This window comes from Narcine bancroftii, chromosome 5, assembly GCF_036971445.1.
Source record: "Narcine bancroftii isolate sNarBan1 chromosome 5, sNarBan1.hap1, whole genome shotgun sequence".
Lineage (NCBI taxonomy): Eukaryota > Metazoa > Chordata > Chondrichthyes > Torpediniformes > Narcinidae > Narcine > Narcine bancroftii.
The window spans coordinates 245,359,278-245,371,920 of record NC_091473.1 but is presented as its reverse complement, the minus strand read 5'-3'; the positions used below and the strand labels follow the sequence as shown (position 1 = coordinate 245,371,920).

Sequence of the window (12,643 nt, the reverse complement as noted above, 5' to 3'; positions counted from 1 at the left end):
ATAATGTCACAGGATTAACATGTACTCAAACTGAGAAATTTAAAGTGATTACAGGAGTTGATAGATTACTTGCCTTTGGGGGAGCTCACGTGATGCTGTAGGGAACGCAGCGCACCCTTACAACTCCCGGGGATTTTTAATTTCAAAAGTATTAATTAAATAAAGTTTTTTTCTATTAGTTATTTTAAAGTTCTTTTAAAGTGTCAACAATTGAAAATAAAATGCCACCGAGAAAAGAAAAAAACTCTAAATTTTAAACTACTTCGAAAGAAAAATGCAAACCGAAGAAAGAAAAAGAACCTGGGCCTAACTTCTTAGCGAAGCCAGCTGCTGGAGTTTCTCCTGGAGTTGCTGGAGACAACCCTGGAGAGGGACTGTCTCACGGAGCCATCCCTGTGGCTCTCCGCAAAGATGACACCGCCGGGAAGGCTATTTCCACACCGCAAATGCGTGAGGAGCCATTCATGTTCACTGTGGGAAAATAATCTTCACCCCTCTTAAAGGCCAGTCCAGCGCTCGCTCCAGGTGTAGAGGAAGAAGAATAAGACTTACTGGTATAGATGATTCTTCAAGTGAAGAGGAAGACACAAGCACAGAAGAAGAATTTAAAGGCAAGATTACTTGTTTTGAGGAGACCCTGAACACAAGTGTTAAACATTTGAAATTAGTGTAGGTTGTTCAGAGGTGGCATCTGCAAATATTTCTTCACATGTTGGGTAGAGGAAATATGGAGTTCTCTCTCTTCTCAAAATGTTAAAAGGTCAATAAAGAAGATTGATAGATTTGGTTAGGCTGGGGATTAAAAGATACAGAAACAAAATTGATGTACCGTACTTACGTAAGGGACAGATAGGCAACAATGTAAGTGGCAGTACAAGATGAAAGATATGAACAGTCTTCTCTGGTTTCTAAATTCTTGAGTAATTAAAAATGTGATGAATCATAGAATAAGAATATTTCTACATTTATTGCAAAAGACAATTATTTAAAAGAACCAATGAGATTCAGATTTAAAAGTAAAGGGAGTAAAGTGCACTGTAGCTTGCAGAAAGTCGCCGTGAGTTGCCAGCTCCGTACAAGTTACAACAGTGCTTTCATGTATCCACTGAATCTATTGATTTCCTACAATAGGTAGAACCATAATATGCCAAAATATTTTCAGCATTTTCTGAGGAGGTCATCTTTTAATGCCCATGCCCAATTATACTCATGGTGAACTGACATGTTCTTCCGAAGGAGTTCTGCTACACAAGTACAGTATAGGTATGCGCTACATAATATCTGTTCGGGCAACGTCGAACCACATATACATACGTCATCCCATAAGGTTGTAAGAGTTCAGAAATTCCAATTGGAGAACGGGACGTAGCGGACGTAACCAGACATACTCAACAACTTCCCACACGCAACACATGCATCTCATGTCTATCTTTTGTATACAAAGGCTTATGTAGGCACTGTACTGTACTTTCTATCCATCATGGCTCTCAAACTCAGCAAAACCAGTGCTCGTGATAGCAGCAGCAAGAGGCAAAGGAGAAGTATCGATTGGGAAGTGAAACAAAAGGTTATCGAACATCACAAAGTGGAAAAACAGTGAGAGTGATCCTACTGCTCACGATCTAGGTACGTCACACTCGACAATCGCGATTCTCAAAAACAAAGACAAATTTCTCCAAGCTATTAAAAGATCGGCTCCACTGAAAGCTACAAGGCTGATAAAAATGCGAGAGGGACTTGTATCAGATATTGAGAAATTGCGAATGTTGACGATCACTGCTAAAGCACTAAGCTTAAAGAGAAAGCAGGTCCAGACTACGCATCAAGTTCAGTGCTCTGGGTGGTTCAGGTGCTTCAAACGTTTTCGCTGCAAAAAGTGAAAGTGACTGGTGAGTCTCTGAGTGCTGATGCAAAGGCAGCAGAAGAATTTGTTGAAACCTTAGATAAACTAATAGTCTTAGATGAACTCGAGCAAGAGCGAATAGCTGAAGAAGCAAGGGAAAAGAAAACTGCAGACGAAGAACAGGTACAGATGAGGTTCACTGTTAAAAGAGGTTAGCCAAATTCTTTGCAGAAGAGATGGACTGAACGCTTTTCACTGATGGAGAGGAATGTTCATGCAGTGTTCGCTGCATATAAGAAAAATGATGAAGAAAAGAAAAAGCAAACTAGGAAAACAACACTGGACATGTTCATGACGAAGCCAACACCTCCCCCAAGAAGATCCTCAGACAGGTCCTGCAGGTATTACAGAGTGGCAGTTCATCAATGGAGGTTACTCGACCTGAAACTCTTCCAGTGGAACATAATGAGGAAGTTGAGAACAGTGATGTGGATGATCTGGATCTGTGATATAAGCTGAGAAGGTGTTTACATAAAAGTTTTAAAAGTGAAAAACTGTTTAATTTATCGTAAGTTCAGCATCTCATATGGCTTTGCTAAGTATATACCTAAGTCAGGTGTTCTCACGTCCACATCGCGTAACACCCAATTTCACAGAATGTTAAACAGCGCATACCTGTGGTTCTAAGATTTATGTTGATAATGGGTAACATTTACCCCCGTAACTATGTTCTTAATATCCATCCTCAACATCCATTGGAGCGCTCACACCCCTAACGTCGAGGTACTCGAGATGGCAGAGGTCGACAGCATCGAGTCCACGCTGCTGAAGATCCAGCTGCGCTGGATGGGTCACGTCTCCAGAATGGAGGACCATCGCCTTCCCAAGATCGTATTATATGGCGAGCTCTCCACTGGCCACCGTGACAGAGGTGCACCAAAGAAAAGGTACAAGGACTGCCTAAAGAAATCTCTTGGTGCCTGCCACATTGACCACCGCCAGTGGGCTGATAACGCCTCAAACCGTGCATCTTGGCGCCTCACAGTTTGGCGGGCAGCAGCCTCCTTTGAAGAAGACCGCAGAGCCCACCTCACTGACAAAAGGCAAAGGAGGAAAAACCCAACACCCAACCCCAACCAACCAATTTTCCCTTGCAACCGCTGCAATCGTGTCTGCCTGTCCCGCATCGGACTGGTCAGCCACAAACGAGCCTGCAGCTGACGTGGACTTTTTACCCCCTCCATAAATCTTCGTCCGCGAAGCCAAGCCAAAGAAAGAATATGAACCACAGCTACGTAAAGAACAAAAAGTGAATTTACAGAACCTTTCGCAACTCTGGAGATATCAAAACTTTCAATACCATGAAGTACTTCTGAGGTACAATCAAAATTGTATGGAAGCAACGGCTAACGTGCATAGCAAGCTCCAAGAAACAGCAGTGTGATAACTATATTGTCTTCATTTAGAGCGATGATAGCGGAGAGATAAACATTGGCCTGGACACTGGGAAGATTTCTGTTATCTATTTTAATGGCATATTGAAAAAACAACATCAAATACAAAACTTACATTTCTGTCTGGAGTGAGGCTTAAATCAAAACCTTTCCAATCAGAACAATAAAAGTTAATGATCTGGAACCCACTGTGCTGGGGTGTGGCGAATAGAATCACATTGGGGTTTTTAAGTTTAAATATTTTATCTCATCATGTCAGTTCTCCCATCTTATTTTATGTACAAATCCTGTACTAGTCAGATCCTTGTTCCCACAATGTACCAACATGGCCCTGTGCCATGATTATTACTCCTTCAGGCAAAAGTTAGCAATGGTTTCAGGGTTAGGAATCAAAACAAATTTCTTGGCATAGAATGCAGTTTGCTTTGGGGTGAAAAAAGCCTAAACACTACCCATTTGTTCTGATGAAAGAACTTGATTCAATCTTATACACCAACTAATTTTGCAAAACACAAGTCTTTGAAAACTGCTTTATGTTGAAATACATTTGAAATGTTGATATCGCTCAAGAGGCAGGTGCAAACACATGATGTTCACATGGGGGAAACTAGAAAGGAATGACAGATACAAAAGTATTGGGTGCTGGTCTTCAGTAAGAAATAATATGTGAATTTTTAAATACCACGGACACAAGGTTCAATCGTGGGAGTCAAGAAGGAAAATCTTGCAAGGAGAGGAGCTCATCACAGCCTCTACTGACTCTCTGGGAAAGTGCATTTGAACACATCTCAGCAGACCACACTCCATAGACACCAAATTAAAACGCAAATTGCTTTCATTATCATCCATATGTGAGTTCGCTGCATAACTCAAAACAGCAACACTTTAGAGGTGTCAAAGGTTATGTTAAAGTGAAGTGCCAAATGGACCAATGCTTTTTTTATATTTTGATTTGTGAAATTTCCATCTTAAAAGGTCGCAAACAATTTACATTTTTACAACATCTTGCAGAAAAGTAGATCAGGCAAAATGTAGGGGAAATAGGAGATTTTGAGAGATTGGTTTAACAAGAACTGCAGCGTGCTGGGGAAAGTTGGAGGCCTTTAGTCAGTATAGTGGCAGTCTGGAAATTAAGAGAGTCATTCACAAGGTCAGAATTTAACAGCTGGAAAGACAAAATTCTAAAAGATGTGTTGGGAATTTCTCATTCTGGATTCACTGTTTTTACAGGGTTGATGTCATCTGCACCCTTAGAAATTATGGCTCTATGTTTCCCAAATGCCAGATTATCAACCCCTCGAAATTGCTGATGAATATTCTCCTCCAGTCCGAAATAGAAAACAACTAATCGCCATCATTCTCTCCTTCATCAGTTAAATTCCAAAGCTTTCATTTATGCAGCTACTTTGTAATAAAACATCACAATTTGCCTCAAAGATCAATGAGATGCAATATTTACAGGAATAAATAAGATTACCATATATTTTGGCGTACATCGAGTCGTGAAACCCTAAAAAATTTCTCAAAAAGTAATGGTGGGGGGGTGGGTTGGGGAGGGAAGAAATTGTACGCTGGATATACTTTTAAGCCCTTAAATTCACCAAATAAACCAGATTGACATCAATTCGGTATACAAGTCGATGCTGGAAGCACCTCCCCACTGCCAGTGCTACTGCTCCCCGACAACTCCCTGCAGCCATGACCATTCCAACCTGGGTCCCTGAGGCCGCCGTTGCCACTCCTGCCTGGTTGGCTGAGGTTCCTACTCCCGCTGGGAGCACGATATGGGCTCCGTGGGCCATCGCTTTTGCTCTCTGGTAGGCAGAGATTGTTTTTTTTTAAACTTACTTAATTTACAGGTTTATTACTTGTGACTGGGTGCTTAAAATTTTTTTGGTTGTTCCTGGGAGGCACGGACAGCCCGAAAAATGGGGGTCGACTTATATGGTGAATATCATAAGACCATTAAAATTAGGCTGAAAAATGAGGGTCAACAAATACACCAAAATATACAGTATATTAAAAACACAACAATGCTGGAGGAACTCAACAAAGGAGGTAAATATACACAACACGTTTTGGTTATGAGCCCTTTTTTTTTTAAAATTTTTTATTTTTCACACCATAAATCACAATAGCCATGATATACACTTTTTCTTTTTCACACATTTACAGTGACTTTTTCTCCCCCCACCTCCCTCCTCCCAAGCCACCCCCCCCCCCTCTCATCCATTTTAGGTATACAATCTAGGTTGCATTAATTCAGTCAGACAATGTTGTCATTCAACAAAAATACACCAGAAATTCTACAGAGTCCATTCTTTTCTTTCCTTCTCCTTCCATCAACTTAGGTAATGTTTGTCCCCGGTAGGTTTTCGCTATTGTATTTAATGTAAGGCTCCCATACTTGTTCGAATATTTCAATATTATTTCTTAAACTATATGTAATTTTTTCTAATGGAATACATTTATTCATTTCTATATACCATTGTTGTATTTTCAAATTATCTTCCAATTTCCAGGTTGACATAATACATTTTTTTGCTACGGCTAGGGCTATCTTAACAAATCTTTTTTGTGCATCCTCCAAATCAATTCCAAATTCTTTGTTTTTTATGTTACTTAGGAGAAAGATCTCTGGATTCTTTGGTATATTGTTTTGTTATTTTATTTAATATCTGATTGAGATCATCCCAAAATTTTTCTACTCTCTCACATGTCCAGATTGCATGAATTGTTGTTCCCATTTCTTTTTTTACATCGAAAACATCTATCAGATACTGTTGGGTCCCATTTATTTAACTTTTGCGGTGTAATGTATAGTCTGTGTAACTAATTATATTGTATCATACGTAGCCTCGTATTTATTGTATTTCTCATCGTTCCAGAACATAATTTCTCCCATGTTTCCTTTTTTATCTTTATATTTAAATCTTGTTCCCATTTTTGTTTAGTTTTACCATTTGTTTCCTCATTCTCCTTTTCTTGCAGTTTAATATACATATTTGTTATAAATCTTTTGATTAACATTGTATCTGTAATCACATATTCAAGGTTATTTCCCTCTGGTAAACTCAGATTGCTTCCTAATTTATCCTTCAAGTAGGATCTCAGTTGGTAATATGCCAGCGCTGTATCTCCAGTTATATTGTACTTATCTCTCATTTGTTCAAAGGATAAGAATCTACTTCCTGAAAAACAATTTTCTATTCTTTTAATCATTTTTTTTCCCATTCTCTAAAGGAAAGGTTGTCTATTGTAAAAGGGAGTAGCTTATTTTGCGTCAATATTAGTTTTGGTAATTGATAATTTGTTTTATTTCTTTCTACATGGATCTTCTTCCAAATATTGAGGAGATGATGTAATACTGGAGAAGTTCTATGTTGTACCAATTTTTCGTCCCATTTATATAATATGTGTTCAGATATCTTTTCCCCTATTTTATCTAATTCTAATCTCGTCCAGTCTGGTTTTTCCCTTGTTTGATAAAAATCTGATAGGTATCTTAATTGTGCGGCTCTATAATAATTTTTAAAGTTTGGCAATTGTAAGCCTCCTTGTTTATACCATTCTGTCAATTTATCTAGTGCTATCCTCGGTTTCCCCCCTCTCCATAAAAATTTCCTTATTATTTTCTTTAACTCTTTGAAGAATTTTTCTGTCAGTTGTATTGGCAGTGCCTGAAATAAGTATAATATCCTTAGAAAAATGTTCATTTTAATACAGTTTAACCTTCCTATCAGTGTTAGTGGTAGATCTTTCCAATGCTCTAAATCGTCCTGTAATTTTTTCATTAGTGGATTATATTTGAGTTTATATAATTGGCCTAGATTTTTGTTTATTTGTACACCTAGGTATCTTATTGCCTGCATTTGCCATCTGAATGGAGATTCCTTCTTAAATTTTGAGAAATCCGCATTATTCATAGGCATTGCTTCACTTTTATTTACGTTTATCTTGTAACCCAACACTTCTCCATATTCCTTCAATTTCTTATATAATTCTTTTATTGATAGTTCTGGTTCTGTTAAGTACACTATAACATCATCCGCAAATAGACTGATTTTATATTCCCTGTCTTTTATTTTTATTCCTTTTATATTATTATCTATTCTTATCAATTCTGCTAGTGGTTCTATAGCTAGCGCAAACAATAAAGGTGATAGTGGGCATCCCTGCCGCGTTGACCTGCTTAAGTTAAATTGCTTTGATACATGTCCATTTACTGTCACTTTCGCTAACGGTCCCTTATATAATGCTTTAATCCAATTAATATACTTCTCCGGTAAACTGAATTTTTGCAATACTTTGAACAAATAATTCCATTCTACTCTGTCGAAGGCCTTCTCTGCGTCTAAAGCAACTGCTACTGCAGGTGCTTTATTTCCTTCTACTGCATGAATTAAGTTAATAAATTTACAAATATTGTCTGTTGTGCGTCTTTTTTTGATAAATCCAGTTTGGTCTAAATTTACCATTTTCGGTACCTGTTCTGCTAATCTGTTTGCTAATAATTTAGCTATTATCTTATAGTCTGTGTTTAGCAAAGATATTGGTCTATATGATGCTGGTAAGAGTGGATCTTTCCCTTGTTTTAGTATTACTGTAATTATTGCTGTTTTACATGAATCTGGTAAGCTTTGTGTTTCATCAATCTGGTTGATTACATCCAGGAGGGGTGGTATTAATAAGTCTTTAAATGTTTTGTAGAATTCTATTGGAAATCCATCCTCTCCTGGTGTCTTATTATTTGGTAATTTTTTTATTATCTCTTGTATTTCTACTATTCCAAATGGTTCTGTTAATTTATTTTGTTCCTCTATTTGTAGTTTTGGTAGTTCAATTTTAGTCAAAAATTCCTCTATTTTCCCTTCTTTCCCTTCGTTTTCAGTTCGGTATAATTGTTCATAGAATTCTCTAAAGTTTTCCTTAATTTCTTTTGGATTATATGTAATTTGTTTGTCTTTTTTCCTTGATGCCAATACCATTTTCTTAGCTTGTTCTGTCTTAAGCTGCCATGCTAGGATTTTGTGCGTTTTTTCCCCTAGTTCATAATATTTCTGTTTTGTCTTCATTATATTCTTCTCTACCTTATATGTTTGTAATGTTTCATATTTTATTTTTTTATCCGCCAATTCTCTTCTTTTAGTTGTATCTTCCTTCATTGCTAATTTTTTTTCTGTTTACTATTTCCCTTTCCAACTGCTCTGTTTCCTGATTATAGTCCTTCTTCATCTTGGTTACATAGCTTATTATTTGCCCTCTAATGAATGCTTTCATTGCGTCCCATAGTATAAACTTATCTTCCACTGATTCCGTATTTACTTCAAAATACATTTTTAATTGTTTTTCAATAAATTCTCTAAAATCCTGTCTTTTAAGTAGCATGGGGTTTAATCTCCATCTATACATTCTTGGAGGGATGTCCTCTAGCTTTACTGTCAATATTAAGGGTGAATGGTCCGATAGTATTCTCGCTTTATATTCTGTTTTTCTTACTCTATCCTGCATACTAGCTGATAACAAAAATAGGTCTATTCTTGAGTATGTTTTATGTCTAGCCGAGTAGTATGAGTATTCCTTTTCTTTTGGGTTTTGTTTCCTCCATATATCCAAAAGTTTCATTTCTTGCATTGATTTAATTATAAATTTGGTTACTTTGTTCTTCCTGTTAATTTTTTTCCCCGTTTTATACATATTTGGATCCAAATTCAGGTTGAAATCCCCTCCTATTAGTATATTCCCTTGTGTATTAGCTAAAAGATATCTTGCATAAACTTTTGATCTTCTTCGTTAGGTGAATATACATTAAGTAGATTCCAAAACTCCGAATATATCTGACATTTTATCATAACATATCTCCCTGCTGGATCTATTATTTCCTCTTCTATTTTAAATGGCACATTTTTACTAATTAATATAGCCACTCCTCTTGCTTTTGAATTATATGATGCTGCTGTTACATGTCCTACCCAATCTCTCTTTAATTTCTTGTGCTCCAATTCAGTTAAGTGTGTTTCTTGGACAAATGCTATATCAATTTTTTCCTTTTTCAGTAAATTTAGTAGTTTCTTCCTTTTAATTTGGTTATGTATTCCATTAATATTTAAAGTCATATAGTTCAGCGTAGCCATTTTATACTTTGTTTATCTTCTCCTTCCGTTTTTCCATCATTACCTTTCCTCCTTTTCCATTTGTTTTCTTATTTTCAACTCTTTATAAGACAACATTCCTACAACATCCAACATTTTCCTTATTCTCCTATTTATATCTTCTTTATCCCCAATCTCCCCTTCCCCTCCTGAGTTGTCCTTTATCCCTTGTCGGACAACCACTTCTCCCCTCTCCATTTGGGTTTGCGAATTCACTCGCAAGCGTCAACTGATTTTGCAGTGACCGCTATTTCTCCCCACCCAGCCCTCCCCAGAAAAGATTTCACTTTTCATATGTAACAAAGGTCACTCTTTTAATTCCCTCCTTATTCTCTCTATTCCATTACCTTCCCTTATTCATTCTTGTCTATACTATCTATATTTTCCTCTAAGTACAGATACCTTCACGTATGCACATTTTATCTATTCACTCTTATACCTCTTTACCCACATACATATCAATCGTGATCATTTTTACTCTCATTACCCGTCTTCATCCCTCAGTCTATTTTTGTAATTGTTCTGCAAATTTTCGTGCTTCTTCTGGGTCCGAGAATAGTCTGTTTTGTTGTCCTGGAATAAATATTTTCAATACCGCTGGATGCTTTAGTATAAATTTATACCCTTTCTTCCATAAAATCGCCTTTGCTGTATTGAACTCCTTTCTCTTCTTTAGGAGTTCAAAACTTATATCTGGATAAATGAAGATTTTTTGCCCTTTATACTCCAGTGGTTTGTTGCCCTCTCTTACTTTTTCCATTGTCTTCTCCAGTACCTTTTCTCTTGTAGTATCTCTTAGGAATTTTACTACAATAGATCTTGGTTTTTGTTGTGGTTGTGGTTTAGAGGCCAATGCTCTATGTGCCCTTTCTATTTCCATTTCTTGCTGTAGTTCTGGACATCCTAGGGTCTTAGGGATCCAATCTTTTATAAACTCCCTCATATTCTTGCCTTCTTCATCTTCCTTAAGGCCCACTATCTTTATGTTATTTCTTCTGTTATAATTTTCCATTATATCTATTTTTTGAGCTAACAGTTCTTGTGTCTCTATCGCTTTTTTATTAGATTCCTCCAATTTCTTTTTTAAGTCTTCTACCTCCATTTCTGCTGCTACTGCCCGCTTTTCCATCTTGTCCATTTTCTTTCCCATTTCTGTTAAGGTCATATCTATTTTATTCATTTTCTCTTCTGTGTTGTTTATTCTTTTTCTTAAATCATTAAATTCCTGTGTTTGCCATTCTTTAAATGACTCCATGTATCCTTTAATAAGAGAAAGTACCTCCTTTATCTTGCCTTTCTTTTCTTCTTCTATTTCACTGTACTCTTCCTCTTCTTCTTCCTCTGGGTTGGCCATCTGTTGTTTCTTTGTTGCCCTTTCCTTCTCTTCTTTCTTGTTTCCATTGTCTTCTGTGGTCTCTTCTTGCTGCAGGTGTTCTGCAGCTGTCGTTGCCGGCTGTGGAGATCGACTCCCCAGCTGGTCCCCCCTCCCGTCGGTGTTTTTTTTTCCATGCGCGGTTGCGCACTTTTACTCGGCTCAGCGAGCCATTTTTGTAGTCCATTATCTACTGACCTGAGGGAGCGGGTTTCTCTCTCCACAGCGGGCCTCTTCGAACAGGTAAGGCCTTCACCTTCTTCCTCCGTTGTCTTCTCTTCCTCTCTTCTTACCGTTGCTTTCGATTTTTCTTTTTTTGTCGCCATCTTCTTTCCACCTTTATACTCACTTTTCTTTAACTTTTATTTCTGTGCCTTTGTGTTTTCCTTTGTTTTTCCCGACTTTTCTGGAGAGGGCTGGAGTTCACTGTCCGGCCACTACTCCATCACGTGACTCCTCCCCGTTATGAGCCCTTCTTCAAGGTATAAAAGTACTTTGAAGAAGGGCTTGGGTCTGAAACGTTGATAATACATATTTACCTCCTATGGATGGTGTGAGAGCTGCCGAGCTCCTCCAGCATTGATGTGTTCTTTACTACAATCACAGTTTCTGCAGACTTTCCAAGTTTCACAACAGATAGGATTAGAAGAGTTGACTAGTTTTTCTCTAACATATTATGAGGGAGGTGGTAAAAGTTTCATTCTTCTTTGGCTTGGCTTCGCGGACGAAGATTTATGGAGGGGGTAAAAAGTCCACGTCAGCTGCAGGCTCGTTTGTGGCTGACAAGTCCGATGCGGGACAGGCAGACACGGTTGCAGGGGAAAATTGGTTGGTTGGGGTTGGGTGTTGGGTTTTTCCTCCTTTGCCTTTTGTCAGTGAGGTGGGATGGCTATTTCCTTCATCATAGATATCCTTCACAGAACACGTTGTTCCTATCTGCAGTGAAAAAACCTCATTTGAAAACACTCTGCTCCTTCCCTAAGGCTTCATGTTTTAAAGTGTGCAAAAGTAAAATGGGAAAAAGCAGTATAATGCCTTCACGAGCCACTGTTAAATGCCAGTTTACTACCCCCGTGCCCCCACCCCCATTACCTCAGATGCACTCCATCGACTCCATATTAAGACACAAATTGTTTTCATTATCATCCATATGTGAGTTAGATGCATAACTCAAAACAGCAACACTTTAGAGGTATCAAAGGTCATGTTAAAGTGAAGTGCCAAATGGACCAATGTTTTTTTTATATTTTGCTTTGTGAAATTTCAAAGTTAAACTTCAATTGTCCATTATTACATTAACATATCCTAAATGAAAAGGAAAAACCCAAAAAATCTATAAATGTCAATTTTACATTGAAATATATAGGTCATATACTTTGCATCCTGACTATAACATTGAAGTAGTTTAAACACATCAGGACTAAGGAGAGAACAATGCCCTGGAGAGATGAAAGAGCATAACAACTTGATATCAGACAGGTGGTCTCATAATTTAGGGACAGTCAGTGGCAGAAGTGGTGTCAATGTGGTTCAGCAAGTTGTTATCCGTATGAATGTGGAAATTACTTATTTGTTTTCAGTTCATGTCACCAAGGAGTGGCAGGTGGATGAGAAGTAGAGGAGCAAAGAATCACATTTCAGCCATGATCCATTCATTGGCCATGAGACCAACTTGCCAGTCGTTCGAATGTACACAACTAGAACTAGTAGCGATTATGATGTAAATGTATCCTAAATTGTGACCGTTTTATAAAAGCATATTTGTAAATTATCCCCAGTTAATATTCAATTTATTTATTTGGAGATTCATATTTTCGGACAA

At 37.6% G+C, this 12,643-nt stretch overlaps 1 pseudogene; it reads right to left on the bottom strand.

Annotated features, from left to right (window-relative positions):
• The window catches only part of LOC138765136 (suppressor of tumorigenicity 7 protein homolog), a 128,531-nt pseudogene that overhangs the window by 53,209 nt on the left and 62,679 nt on the right, over positions 1-12,643 (bottom strand).